Genomic DNA, 8162 nt, shown 5'->3' on the forward strand with positions numbered 1-8162 from the left:
TTAAGGGAGGAATATTGGCCAAGACAATCCCAGTTTATTCTTCAAATGCTGCCATGGGATCTTTGGCATTCATGAGATGGGGAGTTAGTTTAAAATATCATATGAGTGTTGGAACCTCTGAAAATGCAGCACTCTTTGCCTTACGTATTGAAGGTCAGCTTGGATTTCTGTGCTCACATTGGTCATAGGGCATGAGCCCAGGATGTCTGATTCAGAGACAAGAGGAGTACCAATTGAGTCAGGCAGTTCATGATTTGTATTTGTAAAGTCAAAATTTCTGTCGACACAGTGACAAAGATAATCATGACATAGGTTATCAGCCAAGAAGGCAATAGTGACTATGAAACATATGGTCATGGGCCAAACAGACAACAATAGCCAGTTTGCCCGCATCAAAATGTTCAAATGCTGTAGATGCGAAAAACTTCCATCTGGTAAATCATTCAGAATGTGAGTAAGCAGCTAAGACATGGAGTGAGCCTTCCTGTAGGATAACAGTTCAGTCTCAGGGCTCAGCGAGTGGGCATTTAACTGATAGCAAAGTTTCCTGTCCTACGTAGTTACTTAAGACTCCTATTCATTCCTGTTACATAAATCAGAAGCCCGCTGTTAAAAGAGATGTTCTTTCCTCTAATTTTTCCACTCTGTTTATTTTCTCAGGCCATTACCTCATGGATAAGAAATATACGAAAAAAGCACTAAGGAATGAAAATAGATAAAGTGGGGAGAAGCATTTGGACCGGGCCTGGAGCAGTGAGGAAATGTGAAAGCCAATATTTAAAGAAGTTTAAACTCTTAGCTCTTTAAAAAAAAAATTTAATCCTTTTTCTTTATTTGTTTTTTCCCTCTCTCACAGATACTTCAAACCCACAAACAGCAAATGATTCACAAATGAAAAGGGATACTTAAAGGGCGGTGATTCAGAATTCCATTAAAGATGCCCTTAAGGGCCTGTCAGGAGCCGGGAGCCATAAAAAAAGCAGAATAATATCTCACCAGTGACGGTGCTGTCCAGGTGGTTTTTCGCTCCACCTCGACTGACTAACGCATGCAGTGCTGATGAGTTATGACCCTTTCACGTTCGGGAGAGGACTGCCGCGGCTTATTCTCTGCACTTCAATAACCTCTATTTATTCAACATTTAAAAAAAAAAGCCCCACACATTAACAAAAGCTCTCAGGTAGCCTTCTGTAAATTCAATTTAGATCACATTCAGAACAGCAAATTTACAAGAAACAATCATTTTGCAGATGCTGTGACACACAACATTAGAGCTGCAAAAAGCCAGGGCTGGACAGCTGGCCATGATTTGCATTCTGTGACTAATTTATAGCTGACTGACTTTGGAATTCCCACAGAAAATTAGAAAGCTTCCACAATCCTGACTGAACTAGTTTGTAATTGTTTCCTCTTCCATTACCCTTTGGTTGATGCCTCATGTTGTGTGGCCATTACGGCCACCATTATATATTTTATACATGTATAATCATGATTGGAGTCAGGAAATAGCTTGCATAACACTGCAGGATAATGGTCACTGTAACAATGGGTTAGTCTTATGTTATCATTTTACTTAGTAAAACATAGACCAGAGTTTTGAGCTCCTTGCTTTAAGTCACAATTATACCATTTCCAAATGATGCGTCAATGCTCATCATGTTATTTAAATGGACTCCTAAAAGTCGCTTGCTTATTCTAAGAAATATGGCAATAATTACTGTTTGATAGTCCTCAGCAGGCTCTATGGAGGCTTGTGTATGGAAATATGCACTTTAAAAATATGTATGTACATTTGGTATGACACACCCCTAATTCGCAAATTCATTATTTTATGTCTTTTTGGCAGAAAGCAGAGGTGACATGGTAACTGAAACATGGTGGTCTTCAGTGAACACACTGGCCACAGTGCTATTGGACTGCATGTTTAACGACAGCGCCACTGGCGAAAAGCGGGAGTGGATTATGGAAAACTCGCACAGACTTTGCCCTTCATGTGCTAGAAAAGAATGGGGGCATCCTAGCTGAACCTTAGCCTGAGCCTATCCTTACTCATCAGCCATGAACAAAAGCAAAGGGATACTTTCCATTCCCACAAAGTGCTCAGGTAAAATGTTTTCCTGTCATCTATGGACAAACTCTACCCATGCATGGGTCTGCACGCACTGCCGGAAAGCCCTGAAGAAATTTGAAATTATAACAAGTGGATTTAAATCTCTGCAGGAACATCAGCGTTCATGGTTGATTTGTCGAAGCAAATATCTTAGAACATTTCAAAACTTAATTGTAACAAGCTGGATACTTGCCCTGATCCATAATCACTAATGCGTGTGTGGGGCTTATGAAAACTCCGAAATAGGCCCAAAGAAAGTATAGAGATATTTAAATTGCTCGTGTATAAATGTACAAGCCTCTGATACATGCGGAGCCAAATATAGTAAATTCCATGCAAACTCACCATTGACTGGAATAGTTGCATGACTGTGCATGGCAGATAAGCACCTACCTCTTGAGATTTGTGAGCTTCATGGCAAAATTTTTCTCAATAAATATGTTTTGAAATATAAATGTTGTCTATGGGAGGGAAGCATTTAAGGGCAATAAATGTAAAATTTGATCAGTTTCTTTCTTTAAGAAATGAACATTCACCTGCATTAGAGGGAGGTGGTGGCATGATGTATCGTCACTGGACTAGTATTCCAGGGACCCAGGATAATGATCTGCAGACCCGGAATCAAATCCCACCATGGCAGATGGTGAAATTTGAAGTCAATAAAAAAAAAATCTGGAATTGAAAGTCTGATGATAACTACAAAACCATTGCCAATTGTCATAAAAAGCCCATCTGGTTCACTAATGTCCTTTAGGGAAGGAAATCTGCTGTCCTTACCTGGTCTGGCCTACATGTGACCCCAGACCCACAGCAATGTGGTTGACTCCTAAATGCCCTCTGAACAAGGGCAATTAGGGATGGGCAATAAATGCTGGCCTAGCCAGTGATGCCCACATCCCTAATAAAAAATACTAATCCGCATTAGCAAGAAAATTACTTTATAGCAATGTCCCCGATGTTCTTTTGAAACCAAAGGCAGACAACAGGTGCCTTCCCTGCATATGGACCCCTTCCGTTAACTGTAAACAGATTCCACTGTTAGATCAGAGAGAATGTGAGGTGGATTTCCCTCCTGCTGCTGGGAGGGAACTAGGTTCAGGATGGGTTTTCTAGCCATCACCCCAACCCTATTGACCTCGACCCTTCCGTCTGGATCATTGCTCACCACCTTTGCAAAGTGAGCTCCCAGCAAAACACTGCCACCAAGAAGTGGCCTGCTACTGTCAACGAGAAAATTGAGGGCAATATTACAGCGAGACCACTGATGTTGCAGTAGACAAAATCAAGGAGAGGGTCATCTTACACCTGGATAGAGGAGCTCTGAAGGGGCCTACAAAAGTAGGGTCATGAGGAGAGGGAGAGGCACCCATTACCATTTACTCTCCATCCAAAAAGGGTTTCAACTGCTAGTGTTTGTGGTGGGGGTGGGGATGGAGGTGGGGAGGGGGGGTGGTGCGGAGGGGAGGTGTGGGTGGAGAAGGAAAAATTTAGGTTGGGATAGGGATACCAAGCTTCTCCATATTTTCCTGCATTTTCTATGGCTATACCATTTGATTTGGGATGATCTGACTGAAGAAAGTCCTGGCCCCTTTCTCAATATTTAATTAGAACATTAATCAGAGGTAGTGTGTCCTCCTGGACTAATTTTCATCATTTAAAGGGGTTGGAGAGGAAGTTTCCAGTTTTTGGCTTCCTAACTGACCTGGGATTTTATCTAGTTTTGCACCTCTGCCAGGAGATTAGGTGGCTTTCATGTAGAGTAGAGAGTGTACATATTATGATGGAGAAGACATTGAAGACATTGTAGTTGTGTGGAACATTGTGGATGGAACAGTGTATCTTTCCTTGTCCATCATTGTCATATGTTCACCCTGCCAACCCAATTAGAGGTATAACTCAAAGAGAGATGCTCGGATAGAACTGCTTATTGGTTGGATCCTTTGAGACACATTCCTGAGAATTGGGAGAGCTTTGGTGAGATTAAACAGAGATACAATGGGATTAATGACTTTTAATGGAATTGTTTGAGAATCCACTAGATCTGGAAAAGTCTTGAACTAATAGAGGATTCATTGGCTCTTTTAATTTATTTTGGGAAAATCATACATTGGATTTTTGCAGCTGGTTGGGAAAGTGCAACCAGAATCCAATGAATAATCACTGCATTAGCGGTAATACCTACTTGCAAGTCCCTTCTTGTAAAATGCTTTCAGCATGAAGAAGCATGAAGAGGCTTTAGGCATCAGCACCTACATTTTCACTCATTCTCCAGTGCGATTTTGCCTGATTTCACATGGGATTGCAGAACAGAATCCAACCCTCACTGTCTGTGCTTCCACATGAAGAATGACGACTTAGGCCAGACCTGGAGGTTTCCAGCATCTGAGGAATTAAACTCCAGCACGTGGCATTGACTTTAAGAACAGATCCTAAGTCAGAAAAATGAAACCAGGACAATAGCTTTGGTGATGTTGAATGAATCCACAATTAGTTAATGGTTAAATTTCCATGGACTTCCCCATCAGGATATCTATATTAGCTCATTGCTTATTCTCAACCTCAATGGAGTTGACTGCCACTGGTTCACACCAAAGCTTCTATATAGCTCAAAAGTGTTAGAAGTAAATCTACAAAGCATTGACATGTTCATGAAAATTAAAGTTTAATATTAGGAGAACAGAAATTCTGCTGGTATAGTCAGAAAGTGAATCCAGTGGCAAGCACCATTTTTCAATGGATGCTGGATTAATCACAAAGACAATAACAAGATCTTGGAGTTCACAGGTTCTTCCTGATTTAACTGTCTGGTGAACAATCAGTGTCAGGGAAAGCAAGTTTAGCACAGACAAATAATTCTTTCCATCTACTTTGTTGTAAAGGATCTAACAGTTGTCTGCTTCAGGTCATGCTTAGTCACATTGTTCATCTTCCAATTCAGCATAGCTCTGCTCTTTGTTTGCAGAGAATTCACTGCTTCATGATAACAGGACCATTAGATCATGAACTTTAATTTTAATCAGGGGCATGTTTTAAGAAGCCTGTTCCAGCTCCTTAATCTAATATGGGTATTTTAAAACAGGTCACTAATCAAAATCAGATTAGTTCTAATTCCCCCTCAATCTGTCTCTACTCTTGTCAGCGAGGGTTATATGGGCTCCACTATATTTATGGTGTCAAAACAGGACTCCAGAAATATCTAAGCCAATGTTTTCCATAAGTATCCTCTATCTCAAGAAAAGTAAAGAAAGACAATAAAGATGCATATCACATATGAACAGTCCTGACACAAACAACATCTGAGGAAGAGACAAGAAGTGAGTTTGGTATTTTCTAATCAGTTATACTCGAGTTTCTCCCAGAGGACATAGTGTGACACCAGAAGGGTCAAGTGCATTAATCAAACTTTTTTGCCTAACCCGACAGTGTATGGCTAACCCTTCAGCTTTTTAGATTCTAACCGTGACAATGATGGGTGCGAGTTCATTTTCAAACCAATTAATCCACATAGCCTGAAACTACTTGTCTGTCTCAAAGTAAGTCAAACTCATGTAACCTAAGACAGTAGAAGGACATTATATCATTGGCGTCCCCAAGCTCCAGTGCACCACTTTGCTTATTAATATCCTTTATTTTGGAAGCATTTACGCAAAGGTGAACTATGTGAGAAAACTTGTGTAAGGGTTAATTGCTAACACTCCAAGAATTAACATTGTAAAATATTACATTTCCTATCTCTTTAGTATTTATATTCCATAAAAAGTATTGATAAAAGCAGGAAGCTGCATTCTGAACAAACTAGATTATATTATTCAACAAACTGTAGGTTTACTAACATGACTCCTGGGATGAAGCGATTCTTCTACAAAGAGAGATTGAGTGTGTCAAGTTTAGAAAGATGACCCAACTGAAACATATAAAATTTTCTTGACAGGGTAGATGCTGAGAAAATGTTTCCCCTGGCTGGGGAATCTAGAACACAGGGTCACAGTCTAAGAATGAGGGGTCAACCACTTAGGATTGAAATGAGAAGAAGTATCTTTAGTCAAAGGATTGTGAATCTTTGGAATTCTCTACCCTAGAGAGCTGTGGATGCTCAGTCATTGAGAATGTTCAAGACAGAGATTGATAGATTTTTGGGTGCTAAGTAGCACATGGATAGTGCAGAATGGTGGAATTGAGGTAGAAGATCAGTCCCGATCTTATTAAATGGCAGAACGGGCTCAAAGAGTCATATGGTCTCCTCCAGTTCCTATTTCTTATGTCCTTATGCTACAGACAATACAAAACCTGAGTGGAACAGACCCAACTAATTTCATGGAATGGCCACAAATCATGCATCAGACCTCTCAATTACATATACAAAAATCTGCCATAGGTGGCTGTCAGGGGTGGCTGAAAAATCACCCCATCCAATATGGGATCATTCATGTAGCCTTGCAAAATTGGTCTCTCTTCTCTCCCCATTTTGTACCCAGAAAACAGATGCAATGAGATCCAATTTCTACATGTATATATTTCTCAGTTTCTTGTTGCCAGCATGATTCTGTTTTTTATATTATTCATTCATGGGATGTGGGCTTCACTGGCTGGGCCAGCATTTATTGCCCTTGAGAAGATGGTGGTGAGCTGCCTTCTTGAACAACTGCAAGGCCATGTGGCGTAGGTACACCCACAAAGCTGTTAGGAAGGGGAATTCCAGGATACTGACCCAGCGACAGTGAAGGAATGGCAATATATTTCCAAGTCAGGATGGTGAGTGACTTGGAGGGGAACTTCCAGGTGGTGGTGTTCCCATGTGTCTGCTGCCTTTGTCCTTCCAGATGGTAGTGGTCATGGGTTTGGAAGGTGCTGTCTAAGGAGCCTTGGTGAATTCCTGCAGTGCATCTTGTAGATGGCACACACTGCTGCTACTGTGCTTCAGTGGTGGAGGGAGTGAATGTAGATGTGGTGGCAATCAAGTGGGCTGCATTGTCCTGGATGGTGTCAAGCTTCTTGAGTGTTGTGGGAGCTGTACTCATCCAGGCAACTGGACAGTATTCCATCACACTCCTGACTTGTGCCTTGTAGATGTGCACAGGCTATGGGGAGTCAGGAGGTGAGTTTCTCATCGCAGGATTCCTATCCTCTGACCTTCTCTTGTAGACACAGTGTTTATATGGCTAGTCCAGTTCTGTTTCTGGTCAATGGCATCCCCAGGATATTGGAAATATATAGAAAAGATCTTTCTATATTTAATGGGATAAATTATCATTTCCATTTTTTTATACTACCCATCTCAGAGAAAAATGCTTAAACTATCTGTCACATAGAGTATTATAGTGTCATGGTTATGGTCTTGGACCAGCAATTCAGACATCATGGGCTGAATTTTACGTTTCAGATCTGCAGGCAGTGGAAGAGATGGGTAGCGTGATGGAACCTAAAAGTTTCAGCAGGGTGTTTGTTGGTGGCTTTTTATCCCGCCATTGCATTTGCACCTGATTTCCCGACCAATGAGAACAAGTGGGTGAGTGTGCTGGCAACTCTCATCAATCTCTTTCAGCTCCACTGATTAAAGGAACCCTACGTGGATCAACCTTGAAGGATTGTACATGTGTATAGACAGAGTCAAAGCCTGCAGAAGTTGAGTCTCAAGGCAAGTCAGCACCTCCCCTCTTTGATATGTCTCTGGAGATAATGCTGCAGGCCTAAGGGCCCACTGGGAGATCCTGTTCCCGCAAACAGGAGGAAGAAAGCCGCTACCAATAATAAACGGACATGGCTGAAGGTGGCTGAGGAGGTCAGCAGCAGGAGTGCGAGGCCTGGCTCCTGCTAGGGGACTAATGACCTGATCAGGGCAGGAAAGGTGAGTGACATGGCACATTCAAATATATCATGATGTGCGTTTCACCCCAAGCCCCCTCACTTTCCCATCCTAAGCCAACTCCTATACATCACTCCACAGACCAACACAACTAGTAGGTCTATCCATTCCTCTCTGTCAAGATACCTCCTCACATTCCCATCAGGGCAACTACCTCTAACACTTGCCCTCGATGCAATGTCACACCTT

General features: G+C 41.6%; 1 long non-coding RNA gene across 1 annotated transcript in view; it reads left to right on the forward strand.

The window, feature by feature from the left end:
- The window catches only part of LOC144691978 (uncharacterized), a 141534-nt gene extending 133823 nt beyond the window's left edge, over positions 1-7711 (forward strand). The window contains exons 3-5 of the long non-coding RNA XR_013579244.1: positions 857-1015; positions 1847-2104; positions 7653-7711. This is a non-coding gene — a long non-coding RNA (uncharacterized LOC144691978). The remainder of the gene's footprint in view (positions 1-856; positions 1016-1846; positions 2105-7652) is intronic.
- Positions 7712-8162: the final 451 nt, after the last annotated feature.

This window comes from Cetorhinus maximus, chromosome 16 (genome assembly GCF_964194155.1).
Source record: "Cetorhinus maximus chromosome 16, sCetMax3.hap1.1, whole genome shotgun sequence".
NCBI classification, from domain to species: domain Eukaryota; kingdom Metazoa; phylum Chordata; class Chondrichthyes; order Lamniformes; family Cetorhinidae; genus Cetorhinus; species Cetorhinus maximus.